The following is a 10,918-nucleotide window of genomic DNA, read 5'->3' as shown; positions in this document are numbered from 1 at the left end:
GTTCTCGACGAATCGACGGCAATAGCTGGCGAGACCGAGAAAACTTCTGACTTGCTTAACGTTCTTGGGAGGAGTCCAATCAAGGATAGCCTGGACTCGTTCAGGGTTGACGGCAATACCATCCTTAGAGATGACATGCCCAAGATAGGTTACTTCGGGTAGCCAGAATTCACATTTGGAGAACTTGGCATATAGTTGATGCTCTCGTAGCTTTTCCAGCACAAGTCGAAGATCTTCAGCATGTTCTTCTTCGTTCTTGGAAAATACCAGGATATCGTCCAGATAAACCACGACGAACTTGTCGAGGTAATCCATGAATATATAGTTCATCAGACGAGAGAAGGTGGCTGGAGCATTGGTTAAACCGAAAGACATGACGGTGTACTCGTATGAACCATATCGAGTCACGAAGGCGGTCTTTGGGATATCCTCTTCGCGAACACGGATCTGGTGGTAACCCAACCTCAAGTCGAGCTTAGAGAACACTGACGAACCCGCCAGTTGATCATACAGATCATTGATCGGAGGAAGAGGGTATTTATTCTGAATGGTAGCTTGGTTTATTGGACGGTAGTCTTGAACTAATCGGTTTGTCCCATCCTTCTTCTTGACAAAGAGAGAAGGTGCTCCCCAAGGAGAGCAACTTGGGCGAATGAATCCTTTGCGAAGAGAATTGTCGATTTCCTCCTTAAGCTCAAGGAGTTCATGCGGCGGCATCTTGTAGGGTCGCTTGGCTATAGGAGTGGTGCCTGGTTTCAAGTCGATGATGAATTCGACAGCTCTAGCAGGGGGAATCCCTGGAAGTTCTTCAGGGAAGACGTCGAGGAATTCACGCACGACGGGAATGTTTTCAATGCCCTCGAGTGGTGCAGCGTTCAATGCATTCAATGCATAGAGCCTTGCCTCGGCATTTTGCACCAGATGGGCTTGGTAAGTAACTATCTCATCTGAAGGGTGTAGCAGATGGACGGTCTTAGTGGTGCAAACGATTGAAGCGGTATGCGCTTTTAACCAATTCATTCCCAGAATGAGATCAATGCTACAGGACATCAGTACGATGGGAGAGACAAGAAATTCCAGTCCTTCAATTTCAACAGGAACGTCGTGACTAACCATAGAGGTTTGACATTGGCCCGCAGGGGTGTGTACCACTAGCGGAGTGTTCATCTCTTCGTATTTAATGCCATGCAGGAATGCAAATTCTGCTGATATGAATGAATGGGATGCTCCTGTATCAAATAAAACGGATGCTGGTACTGAATTTACGAGGAGTGTACCCATCACAGTAGCAGGCTGGTCTTGAGCCTCGTTGAGATCAACGTGGTTGGCATGAGCACGACCATAAGACTTAGCATTGTTGTTGCGGGGCTGGTTGTTACCACGGCCAGCTGCTGGAAGGGCCAGTTGATTCTGGTTCCGATTCTGATAGCAGTTCCTGGCAAAGTGACCCGGTTGACCACACTTGTAGCACAGACCATTATCGGGAGTGGGAACAGGAGCCCCAGGTGGGGGAGCTGGTAGCTTTGACTGCCTAGATGGTGGAGGAGGCAGACGCGGTGCAGCATAAGATTTCCTTGGAGCAGGTGCATTTGGACGGTACATGTTGTTCGGGATCCATATCTTTCGCTTCTGCGAGGGCGGGCCCGAAGATGAGCCCGTGTCACGGTTGCGCCTCTGAGAGCTCTGGTATTCCTGCAGACCAGTCTCGACATTGATGGCCTTATTCACCAAGGTGGCGAAATCAGCAAAGTCATGCACTAGAAGTGCGAGCTTGATGTCAGCTTGAAGGCCATCACGGAACTTCTCCTGTCTGCGTGCATCAGTTGCAATGTCCTCCTCAGCATAGCGAGACAAGTCCAGGAACTCCCGCTGATAAGCTTCAACAGTCTTGTTGCCTTGGGTGAGGTTGCGGAACTCACGCTTCTTTCGGTCCATGACTCCCTGAGGAATGAAGCGGGCACGGAAAGCAGCTTGGAAGTCTGGCCAGGTGATGATTGTTCCAGCTGGCAAAGTACGCCTGTGGCTGTCCCACCATTGAGCTGCGGGTCCCTTCAGAAAGAAGGAAGCAAAGTTGACATAGCTGGCAGGGGCTACATCGGCAGACTCCATCTCATAGGTGATGTCACGGAGCCAGTCATCAGCATCCAGAGGCTGAGTTGAGCTGCGGTACACAGTTGGATTGAGGCGCATGAAATCCTGCAGAGTTACTGGGGTTGGTTGCTGGTCCATATTGGGGCGAGGAAACTGAGCCATCATATTTTCCATGAATTGGCGGTTCAGTTCAAACTGTTGGATCATACCAGCCATGTACTCAGGTGGTGGTGGGGCATTGCCACCACTACCACGACCACCTGGTCTAACCATCCTGCTAATATATAACAGGGGTAGTTCAGCACTGAGAAATTTGCAAAGACAAGAATCATTCATGATGAAACATGCATAATGAAAGGAGCACGATAGCTACTACATAGTAGTCGGCATAACTTACAAAAGGGGTCATGCATAGAGTTCAGTACACAGAGTTCAGTACACAAACTAAGACAACTTAGGCGGCACACAGGCTCGCGGCGAATGCATCTAATACTAACTAAGCAAGACTACATCAGTCCCAAGAGGTACTGTGGAGGTAATCGTAGCCCGACAGCTGGTAGTGAGGCAACGGATAGCCCTCCACGTCAGCAGACTGGGGGCCGCGGATACTCAGGTGTAGAGCCCGACGCTCAGGTGGCAGAAGAGGACCAAGTGCGGGAGAGTAGCCTCCCACCTCTGGCCAACCGACACCGTGGGGCATCACGGTCCTGGCTGGGTAGATCGTAGTACGCGGTAGCTATCCAGATCGGACAAAGGGGTGCAGCAGCGTCAAAGCACGGTAAAGGTGCTGACGGGTGGTGTACATCTCGTGGCGAAGAGCTCGGTTAGCTCGATCCAGCCCATCAACATGCAGAACCAGGTTCTGATGGTAGAAGGGCTCTCGGGTGACAGTGGAGTAGCCAACATCAGATGCGATAGCAATGTGACTGAAAGGGGAGGTGTCCAACTCCCGATACTCTCCACGAAGACGTGTCAGAGCAGCATAGGCAGCATCGTCGACAGCCACATCGATGGTCACACCAACACCATGAGCGGTGTGCAGCACAGTAGTGGAGTCATACTCCCGCGAGTAGAGGTGGACGATGGCACGGTACTGCTCCTGGTTAAAGTCCTGGTACTCCTCGTAGACGGTGTACTCAGGGTGCCAGCGATAACCCAGATAGGTCATCATCTCAGCTAGCACAGCCGGTGATCCTGAGGCACCAATGGCCGTCGTGTGACGCACGACCTGCCTCGTGGGTTCCATCTGAAAGCAAAGACGTTTCAAAGGAGTCAAATGACAGTGTGTGAATTGTTCAAAATACTATTCTAAGAAACAACTATGGCTTATCCAACTTTGGGGTGAATGCGGTCACGGGATCCTAGTGTTAGAGTTAGTAAATTCGTTTAACCCGAGTAGAAGAGAGTTCAGAGTCCCAGAGTAAGGGTCGAGGAGTAAAAGATCCTAGTACCACCCAATGGCGACGTGGGCCCGTAAGATAGACAGCCATGTTAGTAAAAGTTTTTGTAATGTCTAGACTCGACTTCTGCCAAGGAGTGTGGAAAGGGGGATTCCTACAGGCAGTCGGCTCTGATACCAACTTGTGACGCCCCCGATTTGACCGTACACTAATCATGCATGCAAAATGTGTACGATCAAGATCAGGGACTCACGGGAAGATATCACAACACAACTCTAAAACATAAATAAGTCATACAAGCATTATAATACAAGCCAGGGGCCTCGAGGGCTCGAATACAAGTGCTCGATCATAGACGAGTCAGCGGAAGCAACAATATCTGAGTACAGACATAAGTTAAACAAGTTTGCCTTAAGAAGGCTAGCACAAACTGGGATACAGATCGAACGAGGCGCAGGCCTCCTGCCTGGGATCCTCCTAACTACTCCTGGTCGTCGTCAGCGGCCTGCACGTAGTAGTAGGCACCTCCAGTGTCGTAGGTGTCGTCGTCGATGGTGGCGTCTGGCTCCTGGGCTCCAGCATCTGGTTGCGGCAACCAGGTAGAAAGGAAAGGGGGAAAAAGAGGGAGAAAGGCAACCGTGAGTACTCATCCAAAGTACTCGCAAGCAAGGAGCTACACTACATATGCATGGGTATATGTGTAAAGGGGCATATCAGTGGACTGAACTGCAGAATGCCAGAATAAAAGGGGGATAGCTAGTCCTGTCGAAGACTACGCTTCTGGCCATCTCCATCTTGCAGCATGTAGAAGAGAGTAGATTGAAGTCCTCCAAGTAGTATCGCATAGCATAATCCTACCCGGTGATCCCCTCCTCGTCGCCCTGTTAGAGAGCGATCACCGGGTTGTATCTGGTACTTGGAAGGGTGTATTTTATTCAGTATCCGGTTCTAGTTGTCATAAGGTCAAGGTACAACTCCGGGTTGTCCTTTTACCGAGGGACAGGGCTATTCGAATAGATAAACTTCCCTGCAGGGGTGCACCACATAACCCAACACGCTCGATCCCATTTGGCCGGACACACTTTTCTGGGTCATGCCCGGCCTCGGAAGATCAACACGTCGCAGCCCTACCTAAGCACAACAGAGCGGTCAGCACGCCGGTCTAATCCTAAGCGCGCAGGGGTCTGGGCCCATCGCCCTATGCACACCTGCACGTTGCGAACGCAGCCGCGAGCAGACCTAGCAACCCACACGATCACGGTGGTTACGTCAAAGCGGTCCAACACGGCGCGCGCCACTCAGTCGCTGACGTCACGAAGGCTTCGGCTGATACCACGACGCCGGGATACCCATAACTACTCCCGCGTAGATGGCTAGTGCGTATAGACCAAATGGCCAGACTCAGATCAAATACCAAGATCTCGTTAAGCGTGTTAAGTAACCGCGAAGGTCGACCAGGGCCAGGCCCACCTCTCACCTAGGCGGTCTCAACCTGCCCTGTCGCTCCGCCACAAAGATCCACTTGCGGGTACTCCTACGAGCCGACCCGACTTTAGTCATCACATGTGTCATGTATATAGTATATAAGTATATACCCGTGATCACCGCCCAGGTGATCACGGCCCGATAGTATAGCACAGCAGATGGACAAGAATGTAGGGCCACTGATGGAAAACTAGCATCCTATACTAAGCATGTAGGATTGCAGGTAAAGGTAACAACAGTAGTAGCAAGGATAGGCTATGCATCAGGATAGGATATCGGAAAGCAGTAACATGCTACACTACTCTAATGCAAGCAGTATAGAGAAGAATAGGCGATATCTGGTGATCAAGGGGGGGGCTTGCCTGGTTGCTCTGGCAAGTAGGAGGGGTCGTCAACTCCGTAGTCGAACTGGGCAGCAGCAGTGTCGGTCTCGTAGTCTACCGGAGAGAAGAGGGGGAAGAAACAGTAAATACAATGCAAACATAAACATGACGATGCGTGACATGACAATGAGCAGTGCTAGGTGTGTCCTAACGCGACAGTAGGTGGTACCGGCGAAGGGGGGGAACATCCGGGAAAGTATTCCCGATGTTTCGTGTTTTCAGACAGACGGACCGGAGGGGGAAGGTTGCGTGTTTGATAGGTTAGGGAGGTGTGGTGGACGAGTGGGCTGCGTATCTGGATTCGTCTCATCGTTCTGAGCAACTTTCATGTTGAAAATATTTTAATCCGAGTTACGGATTAAAAGATATGATTTTCTAAAGATTTTATTAATTTCTGGAATTTAATTAATTATTTAACTTAATTCGAAAATGGATTTATGACATCAGCATGATGTCATGCTGACGTCAGCAATCAACGTTGACCGTTGACCTGGTCAACCTGACAGGTGGGTCCCACCTGTCAAGGGCTGTTAGCTAATTAACTACTGTTTAGTTAAATTAATTAACTAATTAGATTAATTTAAACATGATTAATTAACTTAATTAATTTAGTTAATTAATTAATTAATTAATTAAATTTATTTTTATTATTTGTTTTATTATTATTATTTTATTTATTTATTTATTTATTTTTATTAATTTCTTTTTTTTATTAAAATGTTCTGGGGGTGGACCCCGGCTGTCATTGGGCCAGGGCCCCTAACGGGCCGAGCGTGCAACGGGGCGGGCGAACCCGAGCGGAAATGGGCGAAGCGGGCGGGGCGCCCGAACGGGGCTCCGGCCGTGGCGGGGCGCTGGCCCCGGCCGCGTGCTGGCTGGCCGGCGGCCATGGTAGGGCGGCCGCAGCCGGCCCGAGTGGGGGGGCAGCGAGGTGAGGGGCGGGGCCAGGAGTGGCGCAGGGCGAGTGCCGTGGTGGAGCGGGACGGCAAGTGCGGCGGCGGCCTCGGCACGCAGTGCGTGGCCACGGGGAGCAGGGGGTAGGGCGGAGCTGGCCATGGCGCGATGGAGGCGAACGGCGCCGGCCGGGGCGTCGGGCGGGCGCTCGCCCGCAGAGGGGGCGGCGAGGCGAGGCCGGTGGCCAGGGCGGGTGTGCGCGACGGGGCAGAACGGGGCGAGACCGGGCGGAGCTGCGGGAGGAGGTGCGGTGGCGGGGCGTGCGCAGTGGCCGGACGCGGCCACGGCGGGCGCGTGCGGGCACGCATCGGTGGGGCGTGGGGAAGAGGAGAGGGAGGGGGGTCCTCACGGGGGGGTGCGGGGTCTGGGCAGCGAGCGCGGGGAGGAGCGACGGGGACGACCGGCGCAGGGGAGGAGGGGGAAGCAGGCCGGCGGGGGAGTGCTCCAGCGACGTCCAGGCGGCGGCGGGGTCGAGCGCGACGGCGATGGCCTCCTCCTCGATCCCGATCCAATCGAGGGAGAGGGGGGCTATTTCGTGGGGGGGGGTGTCGGTGGGTACTGTGGGAGTGGGGGGAGGAGTGGATAAGGAGGCCCGACTGGGCTTGGTGGGCCGGCCGGTGCGGCGGCCAGCTGGGCCGTTCGGTCCAGCTTGGGGGGAGGGTTTCTTACTCTTTTTTTTTGTTTTCTCATTTGTATCTTTTTTCATTATTTCTTTTCTGTTTTAATTCATTTAAAAGTATTTAGGCATTTTATAAAAATGTGTTTACTTCACCATAATTACCGATGCAATAATTGACATAGCCCGAACATTTTTATATTAATATTTGAAAACTTTCGTCGTTTGACTTATTTAGGATTTAAATTTAAAACGGTTTTGATTTAACCTGAGATTAATTACAGTGACAGAGGTGACGTGCCATCATTAATGTGAGATTACTGTAGCATGATTATCCGGGCGTTACAAGTGCGAATCCTTTCCGTAACCAAGCATAAAACCTTCATGTGCTTTCGATGCAAACTTTGAAGTGTGATGCGGATCCTTTATCCAGCACCTAGCACCAAATACTCTGAAATAGCTGACGTTTGGCTTCTTACCAGTCAGGAGCTCATATGATGTCTTCTTTAGAAACTTGTGAAGATAAACACGGTTGATGATGTGGCATGCAGTATCAATGGCTTCATGCCAAAACTTCCTTGGAGTCTTGTACTCATCAAGCATCGTCCGTGCCATCTCAATGAGGGTTCTGTTCTTGTGCTCCACGACGCCATTCTGCTGAGGTGTGTATGGAGCTGAGAACTCATGTGTGATGCCCAATGTATCAAGATAAGTATCGAGGCTGGTGTTCCTGAATTTTGTGCCGTTGTCACTTCTTATGTGCTTGATCTTGATGCCATAGTTGGTCATGGCACGATTGGCGAATCACCTGAAGACATCCCGCACTTTAGTCTTGTAGAGAATTATGTGCACCCATGTATATCTCAAATAATCATCAACAATGACGAAGCCATAGAGGCAAGCGGTGGTAGTGAGGGTAGAGTAGTGAGTAGGGCCAAATAAGTCCATGTGAAATCAAATAAGTCCATGTGAAATAGCTCGAAGGGGCGTGTCGTCATCATGATTGTCTTCGAGGGATGCTTGGCCCGAGTCATCTTTCCAGCTTCGCAGGCACCGCATAGATGATCCTTCTTGAACTTGATGCCCTCAATGCCTATGACATGCTTCTTCTTCGCGAGAGTGTGTAAGTTCCTCATGCCCGCATGCCCTAGCCTCCGATGCGAAAGCCAGCACTCTGAAGCTTTTGCTAGAAGACATACGGCCAGCTGTGGTCCTGCGGAGAAATCTACCATATACAGATCGTCTTTTCGATATCCTTCGAAGACTAGAGATTTGTCAGATTCCATAAGCACAAGGAAACGATATTTTCCAAATATCACAATCATGTTCAGATCACAAAGCATTGAGACAGACATTAAGTTGAAACCAAGGGATTCAACAAGCATCACTTTATCCATGTGTTGATCCTTTGAGATTGCAACTCTACCTAGGCCCAATACCTTACTTTAACCAGTGTGAGCAAATGTGATGTGACTTTTGTCAGACGGACGTAGGGTTGAATCCATAAGAAGACTTCGATCACCAATCATGTGGTTAGTGCATCCACTGTCCATAATCCACTCAGAAGCCTTTGGTGTCGTACCCTACAGTGCAGTTTGGGGGATAGGCTTCACCAAGGGAAATGTGAAGCATAAACATTTGACGAACAAGCATATTATGAAAGTTCAGATCCTGGTTAGGGTAGATAGGAAGTTTGTCAAGAAATCCTGGGACGAAATACATAGTAAGACCATTCTGGCATTTTATCTTGCATCCCACAAGATGTTTTAGGTCCTCAGCATAAGCATCAGAAGCCTTTGATTTCCGGCTGGAGACCTTTCCCTGCAAAAGAGAGTTAATTTTTATTAACCACCCACATCTTTAGGGGTGGCTTAGAAGCAAGTCTAAGTGCAGCATCTGAGAACTTTGGCTTTGGAGCCCTAGCAAATAGCCTTGCAGGAGGTGAATAATACTCATAAGAATAAGCAGAAAAGTTCTTGGTCTTATGAATATAGCGGTTTGATGAAACACGCTCATATTCATAAGTCTGAGTATGGTTTCCCTGCAAAACATTGGCATTAGGGTGACTCTGGTGAGTCCTCTGTCTGTATGAAGCCTTTGGACCATGTGAAGCCTTTGGTCTGGGGTTTGTCTTCTTCCCAGGTGGTGTCATGACGACATTCACAGGAAGCTTCTCAAGACAACTTTTGGGCACCCAGATCTTCTTCAAAAGTGGTCCATTCCCGCAGTTAGTACCAATATACCTGGCAAACACTTCACCATTCTGATTCTTAAACAGTTTATAGTTTGCATCAAAGGATTCATCAATGATAATCGGGTTAGCACAAGTGAAGCTAGATAAGGTAGACGGATCAGGTCCCTTTGCAGCAACCCATGTGGTTTTGGGGTACTGCTCAGGCTTCTAGTATGAACCATCAACATTCATTTTCCTCTCGAACCCAACACCCTCTTTCCTAGGGTTTCGGTTCAGAATCTGTTTCTTGAGGACATCACATAGTGTCTGATGCCCTTTGAGGCTTTTGTACATCCCTGTTTCAAGCAATGTCTTCAACCTGGCATTCTCATCAGCAATAGTAGTGGTATTCTCAGTAGAGGGGTTAGTTACCACATCAGCAGTTGAAGATATTGCAACAGTAGTAGCAGTAGAACATTCAGCAATAGAGACAGCATTATCACGCTCAAGACATTTTAGACATGGTGGCTCAAAACCTTCCTGAGCGGAACTGATCTGTTGAGCGCGGAGTGACTCGTTCTCCTTTTGAAGATCTTCATGAGTCTCTCTCAGGTTCTCAAGTTCTTGCTTCCTTTGAAGATAATCATAGGAAAGCTTCTCATGAGTAGTTGAGAGTGTTTCATGACGACTTTCAAGTTCCTCATACTTAACGTGAAGATTTTTAATGTTTTCAATTAAGGACTGAGTTCGAGTCATTTCCGCGTCCAACAGGTCATCGCTTTTGTCTAGCAACTTTTGAATATGTTCCATAGCAGTTTGTTGTTCAGTTGAAATTTTAGCAAGTGTTTTGTAGCTAGGTTTAGATTCACATTCAGAGTCATCTTCACTGGATGTTTGAAAGTAAGCATCACGTGAGTTTACCTTCGCACCACGTGCCATGAAGCAGTAGGTAGGAGCAAAGTCATCCTCATCATTAGCATCAGCGTTGGTGACGAGGCCATTGTCTTCAGTGTTGAAGATGGACTTGGCGACATAAGCTGAAGCTAGAGCGAGGCTTGCCACGCCTGAATCGGACTCCCCCTCAGGCTCCACCTCCGCCTCCTCAGTAGCAGACTCCTCCTCTGAATCCATCTCCTTGCCAACAAATGCACGAGCCTTGCTGGATGACCTCTTCTTGTGAGATGAAGACTTTGAAGAAGATTTTGAGGATTTCTTGTTCTTCTTGTCATCAGAATCATATTCCTTTCTATTCTTCTTCTTCTTGGTCTCATTGTCCCATTGAGGACACTCAGAGATGTAGTGACCAGGTTTCTTGCATTTGTGGCATGTTCTCTTCTTGTGGTCACGAGTAGAAGCTTCATCATTTCTTGAGCTGGATCTTGAAGACTTTCTGAAACCTTTCTTCTTGGAGAACTTCTGGAACTTCTTCACGAGCATAGCTAGCTCCTTTCCAATGTCTTCAGGATCACCAGAACTACAGTCAGATTCTTCTTCAGATGAGGACACAACCTTTGCCTTCAAAGCCCTAGTTCAGCCATAGTTGGGGCCATAGATGTCTCTCTTCTCAGATAACTGGAACTCATGTGTGTTGAGCCTCTCAAGTATGTCAGACGGATCAAGATCTTTGAAGTCAGGACGTTCTTGAATCATCAAGGCCAGGGTGTCGAATGAGCTGTCAAGTGATCTCAGTAGCTTCTTGACGATTTCGTGCTTGGTGATCCCAGTGGTGCCAAGTGCGCGAAGCTCATTTGTGATATCAGTGAGGCAATCAAACGTGAGCTGGACATTCTCATTGTCGTTTCTCTTGAAGCGGTTG

The sequence above is a fragment of the Aegilops tauschii genome, chromosome 7, assembly GCF_002575655.3.
Source record: "Aegilops tauschii subsp. strangulata cultivar AL8/78 chromosome 7, Aet v6.0, whole genome shotgun sequence".
NCBI lineage: Eukaryota > Viridiplantae > Streptophyta > Magnoliopsida > Poales > Poaceae > Aegilops > Aegilops tauschii.
The sequence above is the reverse complement of the archived record's forward strand: the minus strand, read 5'-3'. Positions refer to the sequence as shown.